Source organism: Theobroma cacao, chromosome 3 (genome assembly GCF_053813885.1).
Source record: "Theobroma cacao isolate CCN51 chromosome 3, ASM5381388v1, whole genome shotgun sequence".
Classification (NCBI taxonomy): Eukaryota; Viridiplantae; Streptophyta; class Magnoliopsida; order Malvales; family Malvaceae; genus Theobroma; species Theobroma cacao.
This window is the reverse complement of record NC_142641.1, coordinates 5125288-5152489: the sequence shown is the minus strand read 5'-3', so window position 1 is coordinate 5152489 and position 27202 is coordinate 5125288. Positions and strand designations below refer to the sequence as shown.

General features: G+C 32.0%; 2 long non-coding RNA genes across 2 annotated transcripts; one reads left to right on the top strand and one right to left on the bottom strand.

Annotated features, from left to right (window-relative positions):
• Nucleotides 1-5626: 5626 nt before the first annotated feature.
• LOC148763511 (uncharacterized) lies at nucleotides 5627-7517 on the bottom strand. Its single transcript, XR_016025450.1, has 3 exons — nucleotides 7393-7517; nucleotides 6659-6742; nucleotides 5627-5823 (listed from the first exon to the last, which is right to left on the bottom strand). It is a non-coding gene; the product is annotated as an uncharacterized LOC148763511 (long non-coding RNA).
• A 14452-nt stretch (nucleotides 7518-21969) lies between these two features.
• Nucleotides 21970-24100, top strand: LOC148763510 (uncharacterized). Its single transcript, XR_016025543.1, has 3 exons — nucleotides 21970-22274; nucleotides 22926-23005; nucleotides 23873-24100. It is a non-coding gene; the product is annotated as an uncharacterized LOC148763510 (long non-coding RNA).
• Nucleotides 24101-27202: the final 3102 nt, after the last annotated feature.

The following is a 27202-nucleotide window of genomic DNA, read 5'->3' as shown; positions in this document are numbered from 1 at the left end:
TATATAGAATTCATATATAACAATGCTTAAAAAGATAAACCCAATTATAAAACATGTTAATAGATCAATAAATACCAGTCATGTTATAAAGATTACAATAACATGATTTTCAAACAAATTAAAAACATCATTGAAACTAATTGATCATAATACACCCCGCAAACATCTAACCATGTATTTAAAATAAAATAAAAAAAATAAATTTTAGGAAAAAAAGTTAAAATAGAGTACACTTTTTTTGAAGAAACATATTCTTTTCTAATATTGAATATTATCAAGTAAAATGTATTCTACTTAAAATGATTGGGCGTAAATCTTTTATGCATTTGATATACAATATGATCAAAATCCTACATTTGATCAATTAATTATAATAATTCATTTATCAATTTTTATTTAACTCTAATCATATATTAACTTTTATGATGTAAAGACAAAAAGAAAAATAAATATTTTTTATTAAACAACGCTAAAACCTTTGCTCACGTCGCACGCAATTTGTATTAATATGCATAGATCAAATGCCTTTTTTTAAAAAAAAAAAAAAAAGAGGTATACATGGGTAGATCAAATACCATCATTATTGCTCACAAACGTGGATCTCTAAGCTCCCCAAAAAATTATATATTATTTTTTATATTAATAAATATAGTGAGATACATACTTATTGGAAAGAATAAAATAAAATATAATTTTAATTGGCCTCAAAATCAAATGTCTAAGTCCGACGCTGAATGCTCACCATAAGTAGCAGTCAACCTATCACACACTGTCAAGCAGAAATAGATGTCCTCGTACAATCGGTAGGAGATGATATTTTTCTAGTGCAATAATGTGAAAATTCTTGAATTTTTATTGAAAACAAAAGGCATTAGTTCTTGAATTTAAATTTAAAGAGGTTTTCATTAGAATTTGAATTTAATTATACTTATAACTATAATGTAAATAATATATAAATGTAGTTTAGGAGGTATGGAACTTTTCTGAAGACAAAATATATCCTTACCACTTTTATACTTTTTAATAATAAAGTATTATAATAAAGTGCAAATTAAACTAAATTATTTTTCAAATAAGTTGCAATATAATTAAATCACCATATATATATTTTTTAAGTTATCAATATTAATGAAAAAGTCTGGTATGTATAGAAATATTCTTTCTCATTAGAATAAGATTGATCTTTTGGATACATGCTTGGAAGGGAATTGAGTGTATTGATGAAGTTGGGTAGCGGATGGAGCCATGAAACACGAGCATTAGACGATCCCCATTTCATACAAGGCTTAACGTATCACTCCATGAAGAATATAAATTCAATGTTGATGGATTCGCCAGATGTATGTCAGGTCCAGCTAGTAGTTAGAGCGTTTTTAAAGACTCAAACGGATATGTGATTGGAATTTTCTTTGCTCCACTTGGCATTCAAGATTCCAATTATGTGAAAGTCATGGTGTTTAAGCATGCTCTCCGTTTCTTTGCCTCATCTTCTCTTGCAAGTCCAAAGAAACTTGTCACTGAGTCTGGCCCTAATGTCACAATATCCTGGGTCCATAATATAAACCAAATGTCAAGGGACAAGTGGACCATTTTTAATGAAATCGAAGGATTAATGCATTCACTTGGCCGGGTATATTCATAGAGGTTGGAAGCCATGCATCATCGTGTCATATTCATAATTCATCTCAAGGTTGGGCCACCTTTTTTTGCTTTTTTTTTTTTAAAAGTTATTCATTCAATTGCATGGTTATGAGATGAAGACCAAAATCGATAGCAATAATAGACATACGGACGAAAATCTTAAGTCAGAAAATGTTAAAAGAGCTTGTGACCACGCGCTAGTACCATTAAAGGAGAAATGTATTATTTGATTTGCTTTTTGTGTTATCCTTACTTAATCTCAATTTTTTATTTTTATCCCACTTCGTTTAATCCTAATTTATTGTTTAATTTTAAATTTTATTTATGACCTAAAATTTATTATTTGATTTATTTTTATAATGTGTACTTGCCGTAAGTATGAAATGTATAGTATAAATATGGATAAAATATCAAATAAAATTAGAAAAATATATCATACGTGGCAGGTAACATAAGGTCTTGTCAATTTTGTTTTGTCATCATTGGTCTTGACAGGTTCGTCAATAAATGCACAAGTTTTGCAACGATAATAGTGAGAGGCAATTGAGATACAAGATAAGATAAACGTATGGACAAAAAATATTGTCCGTATTGCTTATAATTTATTAATTTTGTGAGAATATATTAGATATGAGAATTTTAAACATAATATGCTAACATGATAAAAAAGATATGATATTAAATTTTGTATCTTAATCATGTCAAATATGATTAATTCATTTAAAATATATTTAAACATATTTAATTAATCATAGTAATTCATGTACGTGTTTCAAATATTAATACGAATAATTATTCGTATTATATTCGTGTTTAACCTTATCATATTTCATGTGTTAATCGTATCGACACAATAAAGACATTAAAATATAAATTACTAGGCCTAGAATGAATAGTGGACGTAAATAATCAACAAAGCAAAAGGAATAATATAAATTAAAATATAATTTTGATCAATACACTTTTTTTTCTAGCTAATACTAACTTCTTATATTGCTTTTATTTTTTAGATGCTAATTCTTTATTCTTTTAATAAATATAAATTTTAATTTACCTTCATTTTCTCCAAAAGAAATTATTAATCATTTTAAGGGCTTGTTTATAATTCAAATGAACTCAACAACAGCATGTCACTAATCCCACTTTATAAATGAAACACAATATATTTTATTAAAATTTTGAATATATCACCTTTAAAACGATTTATTATTGTAATTATATGCATATATAATCAAACAGTTAAACTTACTAGGAATTATAAATCATTTTTCAATTTTTTTGTTCTAATTTGGTATAAATTTTTAGGACATAAAAAAATTAAATACATTTTTCATTAAATGCTATAAAAAGATTTTGTTTGATTAATTTTTTATTTCTTGTTATTGGTTATGTCACGACCCGGTACTCCCCTCGAGCCAGTGACAGCCGTCGCGGTGTCCCGAGCTCGGAATGTCAACCCGAAACCCCGCAAGACTTTACTATCAGTTTCTCTGTTCCCTTGTGAGCAACCATTGTCAAATATCGTGTTCTAAAAGATTTTAAGCTGTTTTCAACTTTAAACAAATAAAATATTAATTTTTGGTCTCACAGGGGTATTTTGGTTATTTTTCTCAAAAATTTCGAAACTAGCTAAAACGTAATATACAAGTACAAAACACATAATTCATATTCAAAATGAGTTTAAAAGTCTAAAATCTTCATTTAAAACGAAATTATGGTTTTTTGAATATAATAAGAAAATAAAATATATATTAAGTAAAATATTCTATTTTCTTATAAAATAATATTTATAGAGTTATACGTGAATAATTTTTATAGTATAAAAGCTAAATAAATTTATACATACTTAAATACAGTAAGCCAAAATATTTAATTTAATTTACAATAACAAGAGTGCTCCCGAATAAACAAAAGTAAAAAGGACTGTGAACCTACGGTTTGGAAAATGCAGATCCCACTGTAGTCCTCGATAAGATCAGCTATCTACAGTCTATACTTGGAATACCCCATACTTTGATATGGTGATAAATAAAGTTGATCGAATGCAAATTGAGGTCAATTAAAATGTTTAGAAGTGATAAAAGACGAAATGAGTAGTTTAGGATAAAATATTTCGCAAGTGAGAAAATAATAATAAAATAATAATAATTTTATCGGAGGAGAATTTGTGAGATAAAAGTCGATTTGGAAGTCAAGTGAGGCATAATAAGGTATTTTGGGTACCAAGGAGACAAGATAAAATTTTTAGAATAAAATAATATTTTATTAATGAAATATTATTAAAATATTAATATTTTGTCAGATATCGAAATCAGTCATGAAGAAGGATCATATGGTGGATCCAAGTGGGGGAGAAGATGACAAGCCTGACTCTATAAAAATAATTGTCATGACATACATGTGATGGATAGCATGTTTGCATGCTAAGAGAGTCTCGAAAAATTTACAAAAATCGATATTGTACCTAGACGTACAACAAAGTTGATTTAAGCCTCGAACTAGATCAAATAGAGAATTCACGATGAAATTAAGAATTTTAAAGTCCTAGAATGGTTTAATATGGTAATTCGGAGTTTGAGGTCCGATTTGGAGTCAATCCGAAAAATTGACTGGTTAGGGGCAAAATGGTAATTTGCCACATGGTGACAAAATGGGAATTTTTAGAAAAGATTTTTGGCCCCATTTGACTTATTGGAGTAAGATTTTAAGTTTAGAAGTGAAAAATTTTAATTTCAGTATAATTTGGAGTAAAAGGGTAAAATGGTAATTTTACCATCCGGAATCGAAAATTTAATTTTTGAAAGAATTTTGATCAAATTTAATTATTTGGAGTGTGAAATGAGTATGAAGAGTGAAAATTATGCATTATGGCAAATTTTCAATTTTTGGGGTAAAAATGTAATTTTTGAAAAGTTCGGGGGCAAAAGTGTAATTTTGAAAAATTTACTCCACCAAAACTTTGGAAAAATCTGAAAATTTCACTTAAGACTTGGATAAGTCAAACGGAATGCATGGTGGAAAAAGTAGGACAAGTGGATGGCTAGAAAAAAAAATGAATTAATAAAATATTCAAAATATGAATAAAATATTATTATTTCATTAAACTAATAGAAAAGGCATAAGAAAATCAGCCCATAACCCATTCTTCTTCTTCAACATTAGGCCAAGCAAGAAACAAGAGAGAGAAAGGAGAAAATAAAACCCTAGCCAAGAAATTTAAAGGAAAAATAGGTGGAAATTCAAAAATCAAGTGAAAAAAAGGTAACATTTCTTAAATTTGTCTTGTGCTTTACCTTTCCCATGCATTTTCCATCATTTTCCATGGTTGAATCATGTGATTTGAGGATGAATTCAATTCTGAAAAATGCGTTAGGAGAGAGAAAGTTGTTAGATTAATTTGATTTTGAGCTATGTTAGTGTTTAGTGTTAGTTTAGCATGTTTATGAGCAAAACAATAAGAAAAATATTTATCTTCTCCATGAATTTCTCTAGGCCGAATCTAGCCAATGGTATGTGAGGATGAGGTTGACTTTATTTTAAGAGAATTGGGTGGAAAAATTGTCACGACCCGGAACCTCCCTCAGGCCCATGACAATCGCCGCGATGTCCCGATTGACACTTATTATCCGGAATGCCAACCGAAACCCCGCAAGGCTTACATATCAGTTTCTTTCCTTTCCTGTGAGCAATCATTGTTAAATATCGAGTTTTTAGAGAATATATACTATTTTAGATCAAAAACAATCAAAATAAAATTTTCACCACACAGGGGTATTTTGGTTATTTTTTTCTCAAAAATTTCGAAACTGGCTAAAACGTAATATACAAGTACAAAACACATAATTCATATTCAAAATGAGTTTAAAAGTCTAAAATCTTCATTTACAACGAAATTACGGTTATTTGAATATAATAAGAAAATAAAAGAAATATTAAGAAAAATATTATATTTTCTTATAAAACAATATTTATAGAGTTATACGTGAATAATTTTTATAGCGTAAATGCTAAATAAATTTATACATACTTAAATACAGTAAGCCAAAATATTTAATTTAATTTACAATAACAAGAGTGCCCCCGAATAAACAAAAGTAAAGAGGACTGTGAACCTACGGTTTGGAAAATGCAGATCCCACTGTAGTCCTCGATGAGATCAGCTATCTACAGTCTATACTGAACCTGAAATGGGTGGAAATGAGGGTGGTGAGATTATAAAATCCCAATGAGTAAACAGACATCATCATAAACATCTAGAGTTGAGTACATGGAGACAATAAAGTAAATCGTCATAAACTGGGTTATACAATTAGAATACATCTCGTTCAAAATACGTAAAAAGGCTTATGAATATCATAAAAATCTAGGCTTGTGCCATAAATCTATTCTCGGGAACACCTTGGCCGAGGCATCCTACCGAGACCGCCAAGGCTATTAAAATTCACATTTCATATAAATCATGTTTTTGTTTTGAAAACATAGCCGTTCCGTGGCGTTGGCTGAGTTCCCCCTCACGTGGTGGTTTAGCGTGAAGTGAACCCTAAACTTTACCCCAGGAGATACCCTACGCGCCTCTCCGTTCGAGGTAAGAATATAATGGGGTTTACCGTGCCCCTCTAAAAGGCTGGTCCACAGAAACCCCCTACTGCAGTGATTAATTAATATATAATCCACCATATAATAAAACTCAATAACATGATATGGCAATTTTGTAATTCGTAGTTTTTCAAGGTAACCAAACAATTCGCATTTCAATACAATTGCCAATTAGCCAATCATGCTCGATTTATCATAAGCCAGTTAATTTAAACAATTAAATTGCCACAATTAATAGTCTCCGTGTACTCTATTTTTCAAAATCACTATTAATTTCAAAACAATTTATAATTTAATTTCATTGAAACTCATTTATTCATAAAACATGAAAATTTATCTTTTTAAATTCCTTTTTCCATAGAATTCATGAAAGCATATAAAAACCACCCTAGATAATTAAAATGACAGTAAGTTTACTCACAATGTCTAGAATGCAAACTTTCGAAGCACTCTGTCTACTGGTCCTCGGATGCAATTTCCTTGCCTTTATCGGAGGACTCACCACCTTGACACAGTACAAAATCAAGAGTTTCACCAAGTTGGTACTAAATCAAAATTAAACTAATTTAGACTACCAATGCATGATATGGAATGCAAAAATGCACTGGTAACTATCTAAACCCGGTATTGGCCTAATTCGTCTTATCACCCGATTAAATTCCTAACGGGTCCGTTTAAACTCCAATTTAATTCTTTTCAGTTTCTATACCTCAATTGCACCCAAATTAACTTAATGTCCCTCAGTGTGGTGCAAATTATCAGTCCCAACAGCAAATTATGAAAATACCCCTAGTGGATAAAAATTCATATTTTTGCTCCGAAAATTCCCAATATTTTTCTAGGCTCATAATTCATTATTCCTTAACCAATTCTCCTAGAATAAAATCAAACTCATCCTCACTCACTACATGGTAAATTCAGCCATTAATGGTTGGGGGAGAAAATAAATTCTTTTCTTGTTGTTTTGTTTCTAAATATGCTAAACTAACTAAAAACACTAACATAAATTAAAATCAAATAAATCCAACAACTTTCTCTCTCCTAACCCATTTTTTTCAGAATTGAATTCATCATGAAAACATGTAATTTAATCATGGAAAATAAAGAAAAATGCTTGGGAATAAGAAAACTCAAGCTTAATAGAAAAAATCTCACCTTTTTCACTTAATTTCCTTGAAAATTCACACTTTTTCTTTGATTTTCTCTTTCTAGGGTTTTGTTTTTGTTTTCTCTCTCTTCTTGCTGGTTTGGCCGGCCATGGGGTGGAAGATGGGCTGATTTTGTGCCTTTTAAAAAGGAAAATAATAAATTAATAAAGGCATGACACATGGCATCATGTCATTGGCCCGTTTTTAAAATTTTAAAAATTTAAACATTTTATCTCCACCACATGTTTAGTCAAGGGTCAAAGATGAAGACAAAGGAAGACCATGTGCTGGAAAAAATATTCTGGTGGTGGAAAATTACAATTTTGCCCCTGAGGTGGCAAAATTACCATTTTACCCCTATACTCCAAATTATACAGAAATTAAAATTTTTCACTTCTAAACCTCAAATCATACTCCAATAAGTCAAATTATACTCCAATAAGTCAAATGGGGCCAAAAATTCTTTTCTAAAATTCCCATTTTATCCTCAAGTGGCAAATGACCATTTTGCCCCTAGTTAGTGAAAATTTCGATTTGACTCCAAATTTATCCTCAAACTTCAAATTACCATTTTAAGTCATCCATGAACTATGAAACTCTTAATCTCACCTTAAAATTCCTATTTGATCTAGTTCGAGGATTAAATAAACTTTGTTGTACCTCTAGGTACAATACCCACTTTTGTAAATTTTTCGGGACTCTCCTAGCATGCAATCATGCTATCATCACATGTATGTCATGAATAGTATTTTATAAGGTCGGGCTTTACAAAAATGATGAATTATGAGGTTGGAAATTAAATGGAAATTTTCGGTGCAATAAATTGAAATTTTTACCCACTAGGGGTAAAAGCGTAATTTATAGTCCGAACTGATAAATTGGACCAAATTCACAGTCATTGAGGTATTGTGGATATAATTGGATAATTAAAATTGAAATGGATGGAATTGGAGTCGAATTGGGGATTTTAAGACTTTACACCGTGTATAGGCGAGTTAGGTTGGACATTGCAATTAAGCGATTGTCTAAACATTTCAAATCCTATCTAGTGCATACGCATGGATAAGAGCCTGAAATAATTTATGATAAATTGACACAATTTATTGAATTTTGTGTCATAGATTATGGATAGGTGGTGAGTCAATTGTTTCGGGTAAGAGATTGCACCCGAGGGCGGAAGATAGGAGTATTTCTACTCCTAATACTGTGAGTGAACTTATTATAGTCTTAATTATCTAGAGTAGTTTTATACAATTGTGTGATTTTATGAAAAATGGGTTTAAATGGCAAATTGCTATGTTTTAAGAGAAATTGTAATTTTATAAAATGATTTTATAAATTTTCTGAAAAATCGAATATTGGTTTTGAAAATAGAGTAATTGGAGACTGCTAGTTTGTGTTGCAAATTTATGGTTTTGAATTGAATGGCTTATGATAATAAATGAGCATGAATGGCTAAACTAATTTTGGTGTTAGAATTATTTATACTGTGTATTCAGCCTTGAGAGGCTAGGTTGCGATAAATTGCCATGTCATGCTAGAATAAATTTTATTGATTGGTGGATTATATATTAATTATTTACTGCAGAGGGGGTTCCGTAGACCAGCCTATTAGAGGGGCACGGTAAACTCCATTATATTATTACCTCGAACGGAGAGGCGCGTAGGGTATCTCTTAGGGTAAAGCTTAGGGTTCACTTCACGCCAAACCACCACGTGAAGGGGAACTGAGCCAGCGCCAAGGAACGGCTATATTTTTCTCAAACTAAAATATATTTTAAGTGTATACAAAATTTTAACAGCCTTGGCGGACTCAGTTAGATGCCCTGCGCAAGGTATCACTGAGTATGAGTTTTGGCACGAGCCAAAGTTTTAAGAAATTCATAAGCCAAGTTGATTACTCGATTTTTATGGATTGATTTTATTTGGTTGAAATGAGTTGAAAGGTAATGAAATTACAATATGATGATTTATTTTAATTGTCTCCATTTACTCGACTTTAGATAGTTTAGATGGTATCTATTTACTCACTAGGATTTTATAATCTCACCACCCTCATTTCCTCACATTTCAGGCTCGGGGAATTTCATAGTTAGCTGACTTTGACAAGGACTTTCATTTGGACTCGAATCGGTAAAAGCTGTATGTTTCCAGCTTCTGATGCATTTTGGATAGATGTGGGCCCACGTGTCACTGTAAAAGAAATTTTATGCTTTGGTTATTTGCTTTATAGTATATATGAATATAATTAACTTTTACGCTATAAGAATTATGTACCGATAGTTTTATGAAAATTATTTTATAAGAAAATAGTTTATTTTATTGAATATTTTTATTATATTCAAATGGTCAAATTTTCACTTCAAATGAACGTTTTAGATACTTAATTTGTTTTTAAATCATTAAATATATATTTTCTGCTTACCTACTACATTTTTAGCAAGTTTTGAGATTTTCGAAAAACAATGAAGAAAATACCCCTGTGAGCCAAAAAAAAAAACAATATGTTATGTTATGATTTGGAAATGATTTGTAATCCTTCTTATTTTGATTATTTGATAACTATTGCTCACCGGGGAAGTGCGAAAGCTGAAACGAGAGCCTTGCGAGGTTTCGATCGACATTCGGGGTGAAGAATGTTTGTGGAGGCTTCGCGGCGGTTGTCACGGGCTTGATGGGGAGTTCCAGGTCGTGATAATACTGAACCTGAAATGGGTGGAAATGAGGGTGGTGAGATTATAAAATCCCAATGAGTAAACAGACACCATCATAAACATCTAGAGTTGAGTACATGGAGACAATAAAGTAAATCATCATAAACTGGGTTATAGCATTAGAACACATTTTGTTCAAAACACGTAAAGAGGCTTATGAATCTCATAAAAATCTAGGCTTGTGCCATAAATCCATTCTCAGGGACACCTTGGCCGAGGCATCCTACCGAGACCGCCAAGGCTATTAAAATTCACATTTCACATAAATCATGTTTTTGTTTTGAAAACATAGCCGTTCTTTGGCGTTGGCTAAGTTCCCCCTCACGTGGTGGTTTAGTGTGAAGTGAACCCTAAACTTTACCCCAGGAGATACCCTACGCGCCTCTCCGTTCGAGGTAAGAATATAATGGGGTTTACCGTGCCCCTCTAAAGGCTGGTCCACAGAAACCCCCTACTGCAGTGATTAATTAATATATAATCCACCATATAATAAAATTCAATAACATGATATGACAATTTTGTAATTCGCACTTTTTCAAGGCAACCAAATAATTCGCATTTCAATACAATTACCAACTAGCCAATCATGCTCGATTTATCATAAGCCAGTTAATTTAAACAATCAAACTGCCACAATTAACAGTCTTCGTGTACTCTATTTTTCAAAATCACTATTAATTTCAAAATAATTTATAAATTAATTTCATTGAAACACATTTATTCATAAAACATGAAAATTTATCTTTTTAAATTCCTTTTTCCATAGAATTCATGAAAGCATCTAAAAACCACCCTAGATAATTAAAATGACAGTAAGTTTACTCACAATGTCTAGAATGCAGACTTTTGAAGCACTTTGTTTACTGGTCCTCGGATGCAATTTTCTTACCTTTATCGGAGGACTCACCACCTTAACACAGTACAAAATCGAGAATTTCACCAAGTTGGTACTAAATCAAAATTAAACTAATTTCGACTACCAATGCATGATATGGAATGCAAAAATGCACTGGTAACTATCTAAACTCAGTATTGGCCTAATTCGTCTTATCACCCGATTAAATTCCTAACGCGTCCGTTTAAACTCCAATTTAATTCTTTTCAGTTTCTAAACCTCAATTGCACCCAAATTAACTTAATGTCCCTCAATGTGGTGCAAATTATCAGTCTCGATAGTAAATTACGAAAATACCCCTAGTGGGTAAAAATTCATATTTTTGCTCCGAAAATTTCCATTATTTTTCTAGGCTCATAATTCATTATTCCTTAACCAATTCTCCTAGAATAAAATCAAACTCATCCTCACTCACTACATGGTAAATTCAGCCATTAATGGTTGGGGGAGAAAATAAATTCTTTTCTTGTTGTTTTGTTTCTAAATATGCTAAACTAACTAAAAACACTAACATAAATTAAAATCAAATAAATCCAACAACTTTCTCTCTCCTTACCCATTTTTTCAGAGTTGAATTCATCATGAAAACATGTAATTTAATCATGGAAAATAAAGAGAAATGCTTGGGGATAAGAAAACTCAAGCTTAATAAAAAAAAATCTCACCTTTTTCACTTAATTTCCTTGAAAATTCACACTTTTTCTTTGATTTTCTCTCTCTAGGGTTTTGTTTTTGTTTTCTCTCTCTTCTTGCTGGTTTGGCCGGCCATGGGGTGGAAGATGAGCTGATTTTTGTGCCTTTTAAAAAGGAAAATAATAAATTAATAAAGGCATGACACGTGGCATCATGTCATTGGTCCGTTTTTAAAATTTTAAAAATTTAAACATTTTATCTCCACCACATGATTAGTCAAGGGTCAAAGATGAAGATAAAGGAAGACCATGTGCTGAAAAAATATCCTGGTGGTGGAAAATTACAATTTTGCCCCTGAGGTGGCAAAATTACCATTTTACCCTTTTACTCCAAATTATATCGAAATTAAAATTTTTCACTTATAAACCTCAAATCATACTCCAATAAGTCAAATTATACTGCAATAAGTCAAATGGGATCAAAAAAATCTTTTCTAAAATTCTCATTTTGTCCCCAAGTGGCAAATGACCATTTTTCCCTTGGTTAGTGAAAATTTCGATTTGACTCCAAATTGATCCTCAAACTCCAAATTACCATTTTAAGTCATCCATGAACTGTGAAACTCTTAATCTCACCTTAAAATTTCTATTTGATCTAGTTCGAGGATTAAATAAACTTTGTTGTACCTCTAGGTACAATACCGACTTTTGTAAATTTTTCGAGACTCTCCTAGCATGCAATCATGCTATCATCACATGTATGTCATGAATAGTATTTTATAAGGTCGGGCTTTACAGGTTACTTACATATTAATTTTCTAAAAAATTTTATGAAACAAAAACAAAAGCACAAGGTCAACAACAATATAATAATTAAATCAAAATGTATGAATACTTAAAATGTAACACAAATTATAACTTAATTAATTAATCTAAATAAAATTAAAATCATGTATTTTATCATTAAAAAGAATTATATATATATATATATATATGTATATTACATGCATAATTCTAAAAAATTTATTGATTTCAATATCTAATATATATTTTCTTTTAGGGTAAAATACCCTAAACCCTTAAGTTTTGATCGAAATTGTACAGAGGTCTATTAGTTTTCAAAATAGATACTTCATCCTAAAAAAAAATTTTTCACTGGACACTCAAACCCAACTATTAGTCAATCATTAATGTTTTTATCAATTTGATGATGTGACAGGGGAAAAATGATAATTTTATCTTTGATTAATTTTTAAAATTATTATTATATAATTTTATTAAATTTTTAATTTTTTTTATAAATTATAAAAGAAAAAACCTCCTCAAATGGGAAGCTATGAAGCTCCCCTAGGAGGGGAGCACCAATCGATGCTCCTCTTCCTTGGGAGATTGGTGCTTTTTTTTTAATTTTTTTAAAATATAATAATAATTTTTAAAATTGATAAAAAATATTTTATTTTTTTAATTGTTAATAGTATTTTCATTTTTGAGATAAAATATTCATTTCAAAAATTAATAAATTTGTTTAAAATTTTAACTAAAATTTAACAAATTAAGATATTCTACCTTTATTTCTATCTTTTAATCTTCAAAAGCAGATAAATAAATAATAAAATCAGGATAACTTAAATCTTTTATCCATAACATGCGATAGCACAAATATCACATTCATATACCCTTGTTCACTTACTAAAGTCATGAGACTCATGATCAATGTGTGCCTAATTAATGCTTGATAGTGATTGGAACAATTTCTTTCTATTCATGTATCCATCAACCCATCACATCAAATAATGTTGGACCAAATTTTCTTTGTCTTTTTCCGTTTCTTTTGTCCCACTCCAATCCTTCAATTTATACTTCAACCTCTCGTTCCAAAAAAGTTACACATGAAACAAGAATTCTTACTGGTCTTCGGATTATCATTTAATTATAAAGTTTTATTTTATAAATGTAAAAAGATAAAAGTTTAAAAAATTTTCAAAATAAATATTTTTAAAATTTTAAATATTTGTTTTTGAGATTTTTCAATTTTGAATTTGTTTATAAATGAGGTGATATAATTTAATTCACTTATAATGTATAGAATTCATATATGACAATGCATAAAAGATAAACCTAATTATAAAACATGTTAATAGATTAATAAATATCAGTCATGTAATAAAAGATTATAATAACAAAAATTTCAAACAAATTAAAACATTATATTGAAAATAATTGACTATAATACACTAGGCAAACATCTAAACATGTATTTAAAATAAAATTATTCCCTTAAGCTGCCACACCATAATTTTTTTTTTGAAATCGCTGCCACACCATAATTGAAATATGTCTTGCTCGAATAACTACATATTTAAATTTTTATCATTTCTGAAAAGTTAATATATGAAAATCATACTCGTACCACAGAATTTAAAGGTTTAACAGAAGAGTAAATTAAAAAAAAGGTAATAATGTTGAATAAATCAAAGTTTGGAAAATAAATCAAAGGCCGCATATTATCACATGGTAAGATTTTAATAAAATGAAAGGATTGTGTTTCACTCGTTGCTTTTCATAGGCACATCATGAGTCAACAAATACGATATGACGTTTTCCTGATGCAATAATGTGCAAAGTTCTAAACTTATCTTTAAAATAATTAATCAATTTATATTTAAAAAATTTCAATTTAGTTATATCTATAAATTATAATTTATATAATTTGTACTTAATCTTATAGCAATAAGGTTCAATAAAGCTTAGGAATATAACAAAATCATGCTTCTAGGTTCAAAAAATAGTCCAGAAATTGAGCCAAAATTTCTTGAAGATCCCATTAAAAATGAGAAGTTTAGGTTTCATATTTTAGCAATTGAAAAGTTTAAAATTCAAATTAATAATGTGAAGTTCAGATATATGCTTAGAAGTCCTAACGGTGAAGTTGATCTTTTGGTCAAATAGGGTGTTCTAAGGGAGCAAGAAAGAATTGTTGTCCATTCATTGTATGGGTGATGATGATCATAATTCTATTAAGTTTAATTAAAGTTATGCTTTTTCAGACTTTGTTTTTAGAGTCCTTTTCTTAAATGGGCCTTAGGTATAAGGCATTTTTGAGAATGATCCTCCTTATAATTTTAACTGTTTTTAACCAAGAGAAAAAAAAATTAGACAAAATTATCCTTAATGAAACCGACCCATTCACTAGGCTCCGCGCCTCAACCCAAAACCTATTAACGGGTCAAGTGTGTCCTTTATGTGGACCACAACTCTTCGGTTTCATCGAGAGATCGTACATATCCTCAGAAGTAAGTTTGCAAAAGCATTCCTCGATAGCACAACTTCTGAGCATTTTGGCAGTGGTAGGAGCCTTTTGGAGTGGTTATTATTAGCACAAAGGTAGTTCACATATTGAGTAGTGTGAGGAAGTTGACATTATGGTGAGAAAGGTATAATATTTTTTTATGAATTTTTTTATTTTATTTTCAACCATGTGGAGGTTTTTGACAGAATGGTTATTGTTCATGTTTAGGGTTAAGGTTTTTGAGCATAAACCTATACATATTGCACGTTCATATTGATATTTTTGTTGTTTGAAATTTTTGAATATAAACATGAAGGTGGTATTGTTGGTGTTTACGGGTGGAAAGGTGACCGACCATGCATGACTGGTTGATATGTAGGTGTTAGGAATTCGGTTGAGGGTTTGTGTCACGACTCGAAACTCCCATCGGGCCCGTGACAACCTTCGCGACGTCTCGATAGGCACTCATTACCCCGAATGCCGATCGAAACCCCACAAAGCTTAGCATCAGCTTTCGCATCTCCTCGGTGAGCGACAGTTATTAAATCTTACATTTCAAGAAATCATAAGTCGTTTCCAAATCAAAATAATAAAATATTATTTTCTGGCTCACAGGGGCATTTTTGTCATTTTTCTTTGATAATACCGAAACTCGCCAAAAACATGGTGTAAAAGCTAAATATGTTCATACATATTTTAAATCAAATAACTAAAGTATAAAATTACTTTTACAATGACACGTAGGCCCCCAACTAACCAATAAGATGTGAGTTTGTGGACCTATAATTTTGACAATGCAAGGCTAATTGAAGACCTTGATGCAATTGGCTATCTACCGGCTATCTCGAGCCTGAAATGTGGGGAATTGAGGGTGGTGAGATTATAAAATCCCAGTGAGTAAACAGACACCATCTAAACTATCTAAAGGCGAGTAAATGGAGACAATTAAAAATAATTAACTTCAGCAAATTTTTCACATCACGAATATTCATTTCAACCAAATAATCAATATGGCTCGTGAATTACTCAAAACTTGGCTCATGCCAAATCCTGTACTTGGGGACACTTGGACCAAGGGTATCCAACCGAGTCCGCCAAGGCTGTTAAAATTCATATTTCGCATAAATCATATTTTTATTTTGAAACATAGCCGTTCCTTGGCGTTGGCTGAGTCTCACTCTCACTGATTTATAAAATTTTTTTCTGCATGACATGACAATTTATCGCAACCTAGCCTCTCAAGGCTAAATACATAGTACAAATAATTCTAACACCAAAATCAGTTCAGCCATTCATGCTCATTTATTGTCATAAGCCATTTAATTTAAAACCATAAATTTACAATATAAGTAGACAGTCTCCAATTACTTTATTTTCAAAACCAGTATTCGATTTTCCAGAAAATTTGTAAAATCATTTTATAAAATCACAATTTCTCTTAAAACATAGCAATTTACCATTTAAACCCATTTTCCATAAAATCACACAATTTTATAAAACTACTCTAGATAATTAAGACGATAATAAGTTTACTCACAATTTTCGAAAACTAAATTCGGGTACTCCAACTATTACTCCTCAAGTGTGATTTCTTTGCCCTTGCTAGAGGATTCGCCACTTTGACAAATTGTACAATTAAGAGGTTTACTACTTTGGTACTAAACCAAAATAAACTAATTTATACTACTAATGCATGATATGAAGTGCAAAATGTCTAAATTTTGCCTAAACGAGATGTTAGCCTATTTCGGTCTTTTATCCGATAAATCGATATACGCGTCCGTTTAAACTCCAAATTAATTTTTTTCAGTTTCTATACCTCAATTGCACCCAAATTGACTTAAAATCCCTCAGTGTGGTGCAAATTATCAGTGTCGATAGCAAATTACGAAAACACCCCTAGTGGGTAAAAATTCATATTTTTACTCCGAAAATTCCCATTATTTTTCTAGGCTCATAATTCATCATTATTCATCATAATTCCTCAAATAAACATCAAGATCAGTAGCCAATATTCCCCTAGAAAATTTAGCATAATGGGTTTCAATGGGACAAAATTATTTCTCTAGCTTATTTTTGCTATATTTTCAATATAACCTAACTAAAATCACTTAATTCAATTAAAATCAACCAAAACTCAAGCTCAAAACTCATCCATGGAGGTTTGGCCAGCATGGGTGTCCATACCCACTTTCTAATTTTGCATGGAAATGAGAAAAAAAATGCATGGGTAGTGAAAATCACAAGGAAAATCAATGAAATTTACCTTTTTAATGCTTGATTTCTTGATTTCTCTTGATTTTCCCCAAATTTTTCAGCTAGGGTTCTTATTTCTTTTACCCCTTTTTTCTCCTGGTTTGGACAGCTTGAAGAAGATGAGAATTCTGGAAATTTGACATTTTTTAAAGGCTAAAATAATATAATATTATTTTATTCATTTTTTTTGTTTTATTAATTTCTTAAATTCTAGCCATCCATTTGTTTCCAAATTTTCACCATACACTTGTCCCACATATCCATAGCTTAGATAAAATTCTCAGACTTATCCAAAGTCTTGGTGGAGTAATTTTTGAAATTTACACTTTTTCCCCCGTAAAGTCAAAAATTACATTTTTGCCCCAAAAACTGAAAAATTGCCCATTGACATATTTTTCATCCCTTATACTCATACCATTGTCCAATTTGTCAAATGGGATCTAAATTCTCTCAAAATCTCAAATTTTGTTCGCGGGTGGAAAAATTAAGATTTTGCCCTTACACTCCAAAAATCACCGAAATTAAACTTTTTCACTGCCAAACCCTCAAATTATACTCTAATACTCAAATCATACTCCAATAAGTTAAATGGGGCCAAAAAATTTTTTTTTCTAAAAATTTCCATTTTGTCCCTAAGTGGCAAATGACCATTTTGCCCCTAGATAGTGAAAATTCCGGTTTGACTCCGAATTGATCCTCGAACTCCGAATTACCATTTTGAGTCATCCCTAAACTGTGAAACTCTTAATTTCACCTCAAAATTCCTATTTGAACTAGTTCGAGGCTTAATCAACTTAATGGTACCATTAGGGGCAATATCATCTTTTAACGATTCCTCGAACTTCCTAAACATGCAAACATTCTATTGAGCATGTCAAGCCCGACCTTATAAAATACTTTCCATGTCATTCATATGATTGACAATATGCTTGCATACTTGGAAAGCCCTGAAAGAAAAATCGTTAAAAGACGACAATGTACCAAATGGTACAATTAAGTTAATTTAAGTCTCGAACTAGATCAAATAGAGAATTTAAAATGAAATTAAGAATATTAAAGTTCCAGAATGGTTTAATATGGTGATTTGGAGTTCGAGGATCAATTTGAAGTCAAACTAGAATTTTTACTGTCCAGGGGCAAAATGGTCATTTGCCACCCAAGGACACAATGGGAATTTTTAGAAAAGAATTTTTTTAGCCCCATTTGACTTATTGGAGTATGATTTGAGTATTGGAGTATAATTTGAGGGTTTGGCAGTGAAAAAGTTTAATTCCAGTGATTTCTAGAGTGTAGGGGCAAAATCGTAATTTTGCCACTCGCGGACAAAATTTGAGATTTTGAGAGAATTTAGATCAAATTTGACAAATTGGAGAATGGTATGAGTATAAGGGATGAAAAATATGTCTATGGGCAATTTTTCAATTTTTGGGGCAAAAATGTAATTTTTGACTTTTACGGGGGTAAAAGTGTAAATTTCAAAAATTACTCCACCAAGACTTTGGATAAGTCTGAGAATTTTACCTAAGCTATGGATATGTGGGACAAGTGTATGGTGAAAATTTGGAAATAAATGGATGGCTAGAATTTAAGGAATTAATAAAACATTAAAAAAATGAATAAAATAATATTATATTATTTTAGCCTTTAAAAAGGTGAAAATTCCGGAATTCTCATCTTCTTCAGCTGTCCAAACCAGGGGAGAAAAGGGAAAAAAAAAAAAAAACAAGAATCCTACCTGAAAAATTTGGAGAAAATCAAGAGAAATCAAGAAATCAAGCATTAAAAAGGTAAATTTCATTGATTTTCCTTGTGATTTTCACTACCCATGCATTTTTTTCTCATTTCCATGCAAAATTAGAAAGTGGGTATGGACACCCATGCTGGCCAAACCTCCATGGATGAGTTTTGAGCTTGATTTTTGGTTGATTTTAATTGAATTAAGTGATTTTAGTTAAGTTATATTGAAATATAGCAAAAATAAGCTAGAAATATAATTTTCTCCCATTGAAACCCATTATGCTGAATTTTCTAGGGGAATATTGGCTGCTGATCTTGATGGTTATTTGAGGAATTATGATGAATAATGATGAATTATGAGCCTAGAAAAATAATGGATATTTTCGGAGCAAAAATACAAATTTTTACCCACTAGGGGTATTTTCGTAATTTGTTATCGGGACTGATAATTTGCACCACACTGAGGGACATTAAGTCAATTTGGGTGCAATTGAGGTGTAGAAACTGAAAAAAATTAATTTGGAGTTTAAACGGACGCGTATATCAATTTATCGGGTAAAAGACCGAAATAGGCTAACACCGCATTTAGGCAAAAATTTAGACATTTTTGCATTCCATATCAAGCATTAGTAGTCTAAATTAGTTTAATTTCAATTTAGTACCAATGTGGTGAATTTCTCGATTTTGTACTATGTCAAGGTGGTGAGTCCTCTGATAAAGGCAAGGGAATTGCACCCGAGGACCAATAGTCTGAGTATTTCGAAAATCCTCACTCTAGACACGGTGAGTAACCTTACCATCATTTTAATTATCTAAAGTATGTTTTTATTCGGTTTTGGTGAATTTTATGAAAATGAGTTCAAATGGTAAATTTTTATGTTTTGTAAACAAAATGAGTTTAAATGAAAATATTTTATAAATTGTCTTGAAACGAAATAACGATTTTGAAAATAGAGTAATTGGAGACCACTGATATGTTGTAAATTTAAAATTGAATTAATGGCTTATGTTATTGTATTGGAATGACTGGCTGGGCTGTGTTTTTATGAATTATATGAATTTCTTTATTTTACCCTTGCAGGCTGGGTAGTAATATATTAGCCCTGTCATGCTGTCAAAATTTTATTGTATGGTGGGTTTGACCTGCTGCAGTGGGCTGGATTCTGTGGACTAGCCTATTAGAGGGGCACGGAATCCTGTTATATTTTTACCTCGGTTGGAGAGGCGAGTAGGGTAACTCCTGAGGTATAACTTTTAGAGTTCACTTCACGCCAAACCACCACGTGAAGGGGAACTCGGCCAACGTCAAGGAATGGCTATGTTTTCAAAATAAAAACATGACTTTCTAATAGCCTTGGCGGACTCAGTTGGGATAGCCCTCGGCCAAGGTATCCCAAATAACTGAGTATGATAATAATTTTTGGCATGAGCCAAGTTTTTTAAGAAATTCATAAGCCATACTGATTACTTGCTTTAAATAAATTGATTTCATTTGGTTGAAATAAGTTGAAAGATGATAAATTACAGTTTGATGAAATGTTTTAATAGTCTCATTTTACTCGACTTTAGATATTTTGAGTGATGTTTGTTTACTCACTGGGATTTTATAATCTCACCACCCTCATTTCCACCCATTTCAGGTTCAGAATAGATTGTAGATAACTGATATCGGCAAGGATTACAGTTGAACTTGCCACATCCAAAGACTGTAGGTTCATTTCTTTTGATACTTTTGATCATTCGTGGGCCCACGTGTCACTGTAAATTAAATTCTATACTTTGGTTATCTGTATTACGGTATGTAAGAATTTATTTTGCTTTTACGCTATAAAAAATTATTTATGCAGTGTTCTTAAAATATCGTTTTATGTGAAAATTGAATATTTTATTGAATATTTTTATTTTATTATAACAGTCATAATTCCATTTTAAACGAATGTTTTAGACATCCAAAATTATTTTTGATTAAGAAATATGTGTTTTCCACTTACATACTATATTTTTAGATGATTTTTGAGATTTTTGGGATAAATGACAAAAAATACCCCTGTGAGACGGAAATTAATATTTCATTTGTTTAAGTTGGAAACAGTTTAAAATCTTTTAAAATGTGGTATTTGGAAACAGTTACCCACAGGGGAAATGAGAAGCTGATATTAAAGCCTTGCGGGGTCTCGGTTGACATTTCGGGTAATGAATGTAAATTGAGACGTCGCGGCGGTTGTCACGGGCTCGATGGGAGTTCCGGGTCGTGACAGAGCATGTAAATGACATCGTAATTATTTTATAGAATAGGGTTTGACAGTTTGGATATTGCGTGAGTGAGGGCGTGCTTAGATGGTTGGCACCTTTTGCATGAGTGGATTTTGGCATGGGGTCATGTTGGGGTTGCGTGATTGAAAAAAGGTTCAACTTAGCTTGACTGATTGATAGCTCATTGCGTGACTGGTTTCTATGTTATCAGTTAATGTGCGCGTGATTCGATTAGTTGTTCTTAGAATTACGTGATTTAATGTTAGTAATTGCATGACTAATTGATTAGGCATTGTGTGGCTATTGTTGTAGGAAATTGCACGAGTGTCATAACTGCATGAAATTTATCTGCATGGGTTCATTGTCAAACCCTGCTTTGTAAAATAATTATAATATCATTCACATGCTCGATAGAATGTTTGTATATTTAGGAAGTTTGAGAAATCGTTAAAAGACGATATTGCCCCTAATGGTATCATTAAGTCGATTAAGCCTCGAACTAGTTCAAATAGGATTTTTAAGGTGAAATTAAGAGTTTCACAGTTCAGGGATGACTCAAAATGGTAATTAGGAGTTCGAAGATCAATTCGGAGTCAAATTGAAATTTTCACTACATAGGGGTAAAATTGTAATTTTTCCATCTGCGGACAAAATTTGAGATTTTGAGAGAATTTAGATCACATTTGACAAATTGGGGAATGATATGAGTATAAGGGATAAAAAAATATGTCTATGGGCAATTTTTCAGTTTTTGGGGCAAAAATGTAATTTTTGATTTTTACGGGGGCAAAAGTGTAAATATCAAAAATTACTTCACCAAGACTTTGGATAAGTTTGAGAATTTTATCTAAGTTATGGATATTTTAAGGAATAATGTGTGGTGGAGATTTAAAGCTTGAAAGATAAGAATTTAAAAAATGGACCAATAATGTAGTGACATGTGGCAAGTTTAGATTATTATATTATTTAACTATAAAAATCAGCCCACACCACCATTTTCTCTTCATTATGGCCGGCCATAGCAAGAAAACAAAGGGGAAAAGAAAAACAAAAACCTAGGGGGAGAAATTTAAGGAAAAATTGGTGAAAATTCAAGGAAACAAGTGACCAAAGGTAAAATTTCTTGGTTTTGACTTGTGCTTTACCTTTCCCATGCATTTCCCATCATTTTCCATGGTTGAATCATGTGATTTGAGGATGAATTCAATTCTGAAAAAATGGGTTAGGAGAGAGAAACTTGTTAGATTAATTTGATTTTAAGTTATGTTAGTGTTTTAAGTTAGTTTAGCATATTTAGGAACAAAACAACAAGAAAAGAATTTATTTTCCTCCATTACCATTATTGGCCGAATTTTCTAGGGGAATATTGGCTGATGATCTTGATGTTTATTTGAGGAATTATGATGAATAATGATGAATTATGAGTCTAGAAAAATAATGGGAATTTTCGGAGCAAAAATACGAATTTTTACCCATTAGGGGTATTTTCGTAATTTGCTATCGAGACTGATAATTTGCACCACACTGAGGGACATTAAGTCAATTTGGGTGCAATTGAGGTATAGAAATTGAAAAAAATTAATTTGAGATTAAATTGGACGCGTTAGTAATTTAATCGGGTAATAGGTCGAATTAGGTTAGCACCGCATTTAAGCGGTAGTCGGATAAGTTGCATGTCATATCATGTATACATATCGAGCCTGAATTGATTTTATAATGGTCAAGCATTGATGTGGCGAATTATGTATTGTACATTGTGGATAGGTGGTGAGCAAATTACACTGGTAAAAGTACCAAAATTGTGCTTGAAGACTGGGATTAGGAGTACATCGACTCCTAGAACTGTGAGTGGACAATTTATCATCTTAAATATCTAGAGTAATTATACTTGTTTGATGCTTTTATTGAATGGTGAATTTAAATTATAAAATATTATGTTTTCCAATTAAAATGTTTTTTTAATAAAAATGAGATTTATATTGGTTTTGAAATCAAATATTGTTTTGGGAAAATTGAGTATATGGAGACTGTGTTGAAATTTTTGATTTTATATGTTATTGAAATTGGGGCTTATGACACTATGGTAGCATGATGGCTAAATTTTTGGGGTTGGCATGAAATATATGAACAATTTTGGATTGGTCTCGGTAGACTGGATTACATTTTATTCGTCATATTATGCTACTGGAATTTTTATGGGTCTGGTGGTATATTAAACGGTTACTGTAGTGGTGGGGGTTTCCGTGGACTGCCTATGAGAGGGGCACGGTAACTCAATTATATACTTACCTCCGGGGGGAGATGTTGGGTGAAGTATCTCCTGAGGTATGATTTGAGTGCACCTCACGTTCGGGCCACCACGTGAGAGTGAGACTCAGCCAACGCCAAGGAACGGCTGTGTGTCAGATGTGAAAACATGTTTATGGGTATGGGTCATTGAACAGCCTTGGCGGTCTCAGTAGGATACCTTGACGAAGGTACCCGCGAGAATGATATTGGCAGGGGCCAAGTTTAAAAAAATTCATAAGTCGGGGAAATTTTGATGAAAAGAAATTATTTGGTATAGATTGAAACGAATTTTGTGTTATGAACATTATTGAGATATAACGTTTTTATATTGCCTCCATCTACTCGGCTTTAGATGCTTTTGATGGTAATTGTTTACTCACTGGGATTATTTAATCTCACCCCTCTTCCTATCCATTTTTCAGGCTCAGGACAGTTTGTTGATAGTTGATTAAGACGAGAATTAATCTCGGAGTTGCATCATAGGAAGTAAGGGTTCGTAGCTCTACACCTTCTTGGTTAGTTGGGGGCCCACGTGTCACTGTAAACGAAATTTCATACTTTAATTATCTTTATTACTATATGAATAAATTTATTTTACTCTTACGCTACAAAAGTTATTTTAGGAAGACTTTGAAAATATTGTGTTTTAAGAAAATAGAATATTTTATTTAATGTTTTTATTATATTCAAATAGCTATAATTTTACTTTAAACGAATGTTTTAAACTTCAAAATTTAATTTAAATCATGAAATATGTGTTTCCACTTACATATTACATTTTTTCGGGTTTCGAAATTTCAAAAAAAAATGACGAAAATGCCCCAGTGAGCTAGAAAATAATATTTTTATTGTTTTGAGTTGGAAACAACTTATGATTTCTTGAAATGCGAGATTTAATAACTGTCGCTCACCGGGGAGATGCGAAAGTTGATGCTAAGCCTTGCGGGGTTTCGATCAGCATTCGGGGTAATGAGTGCTTATCGGGACGTCGCGGCGGTTGTCACGAGCCCGATGGGAGTTCCGGGTCGTGACATTCATTCTGTATTATTTTGGGTCAACTGTAATGCTTTAATGTATATATGTTAATTTACTTAATAATCCATGCTTCACACTTGGATTAATTATTCTGTTTCAGAAATTCACCTAAGATATTAGGGACCGAGGAAGGAGGTGAAGATCCAATAGGTTTTAGAAACGTTCAAGGGAAGGCAGTTTCAGCAAGAGGGAGATGCGAGCAAGATGGCCCTCAGCTTGATCGCGACCGATGTTTTATTGGAACAAGACTACAGACAATTTGTGGTTCCATGGTTATTGTCGCTAGTCGAGAACATCGACGAGTGGAATGCATTCCCATAGGGCACATATGTGTGAAGTCTAACCATGGATTACTTGTTGAGGGGTTTTAAACCTCCTTTTGCGGGCGAAGTAGAGAAAAAAGCTACCACCTAAAAAACAAGAGGTGAATTGCACAAGTAATCCACGGTCAGACTCCATACATATGCGCAAGCCTAAAAACTACTGAACAAAAACCTCAAAACAACAAATGAATTGCACAAGTCACACGCCACAACTCTTGCTACAATAGGTAACACAATATATAAAAACCAGTCACGCACTGCCTAAAAAACTACTGAACAAAAGCCTCAAAGCAACACATGAATTGCACAAGTCAGTCACGCACCGCCATGCTCGCAACACCTAAGAATAAGTCACCCAATGAATAATAAGCCTCTAAACAAGAGGTGAATAGCACTAGTCACGCACCACCAGTCTCGCAATACCTAATAATAAGTCAATCGACGCTTAATATCCACTCACGTTATGCCAACATAAACAGTCACGTACTGGCCTGATGTCACGCAATACATAACAACACGTCACCATAGGTACTCTATTCCATATACATACAAACCACTCAAGCAATGTCTCAACAGAAGATATGCATAGCATAATTCACGCGCCCCGTATAACCCACTCTCCCAATACCTAATAATAGGTCACCCAATGCCTAACATCCACTCACAAAGTTATTCAGTATAATATAACTTAAACGAAGAAAATAACTCAACAAAATATGTGCTCAATGAAAATAAAAATTGCTATAAATTTTATTCAAATTTTTTCAAAAAGACCCCCCGAAAATACAAGGAGATGATACAAAAAAATGAACTGTAGTTCATTTCTTCATAAGTTCATCTACTTTGAACTCTATCTCGAGGAGAATCTTTTCGTTGCTTAGGATGGCAGCCTTTAGGTCAAAAGTCCTTTGCATTAGGTTGTCGATGAGGACTTAAATCTCCGACTGGAATATGTGCAACTGGTCCCTTACACTCAAGAAAATGTGCAACTGGTCCCTCACACTCAAAGGCACCTCCTCCTCTTTGGAGGCTGCCTCTTTCCTCTTCTCGACTCTTGGATCTCTGGAGGTCATTTTTCAATTATCTGAGATTGATTAAGATAATTGAATTTGATTCAAATAGTTAATGGTTCCCTTTATTTATAAGCATGAAAGCTGACTCTTCGTTTTCTATAGCCATATCAATGCAATGAAGAGGGGCTGAATTGGTTATTAAGTACCTGTTCGGCCTGCCCTTTCATCTTATCTACCTCTTAAAAGCAAAAGCCAGGCCAAACATGATTTTTGGAGAAATTCTTAATAGAAAGCAGCTTAAAGGTTTTCTCTATTTTTCACTAATCAAAAAGGATTTTTATGTTACCTCTTTTCTCTTTTCCAAGAAATTCGTTATCGTTTCCTCTTTTCTCTTTTTTTTTTTTTTAATTTAGGCATCATGGTAAACCAACCAAAATCTAATACTATTGCTACTATACAATTCTGAAATTTTATATAAACTTCAAGAATTACATTAGAGCTTATTAGGTTATTGAAGATAATCAGTAGAGAATCACCTTCAGCATTAGGCAGCTAAAGTCACGCAATGCCTACAAATAGGTCACGCAATGCTTAACAAATATTCAGTCACGTAATATTAAGTCACGTAACGCCTGTCACGCAACACTAACAAATATTCAGTTACGTAATGCCTATAAAAAAATCACGCAATATTCAACAAATATTCAGTCAGGTAATATTTAGTCACATATTAACTCTCACGCAATGCTCAACATATATTCAGTCACGTAATGCCTATAAAGAACTCACACAATGCTCAACAAATATTCAGGCACCTAATGCCAAATAAACAGGTTACAAGTCCTAATATCCAGTCACCCACCCTAATATCCAGTGACTTAATGCCTAAGAAATATTCACACATCGCTTATAAACTGATTGATTTCGTTACCCCCAGCCAGATTTAAGTTTCCAAACTCATATAATTTACCCATCAACTTTTTCGTTCTATGAATAACCCTAAATAAACGCAAGAACCCATAACAAATACCTTGATATCATCTCTACACTTTAGGATGTGAGAAAGATGGCTGCCAATATAAACCTCGATGGCGCTGGAGAGCTGGACGGAGAGATATCTAAATCTAAATCGAGATTTAATTTTGGAATTTTAAGCTGAATGGCGGGAGAGCAAAAAGAAAGAAACTGAGATGAGCCTTCATTTGGATTAATTGGATTAAAGGGTATTCTTGTCAGGTCGTTCCACAAATCGGCTATAAATAGTTAAAATTATAGAGACGGTCATTTTTTAAGTCACCTTACTACGAAGGTCATTTTTCACAATTTTCTCTTATTTTTATAATGGGTTGCTAAGGTTGATTTGGTTAGGTATTGTTGAATG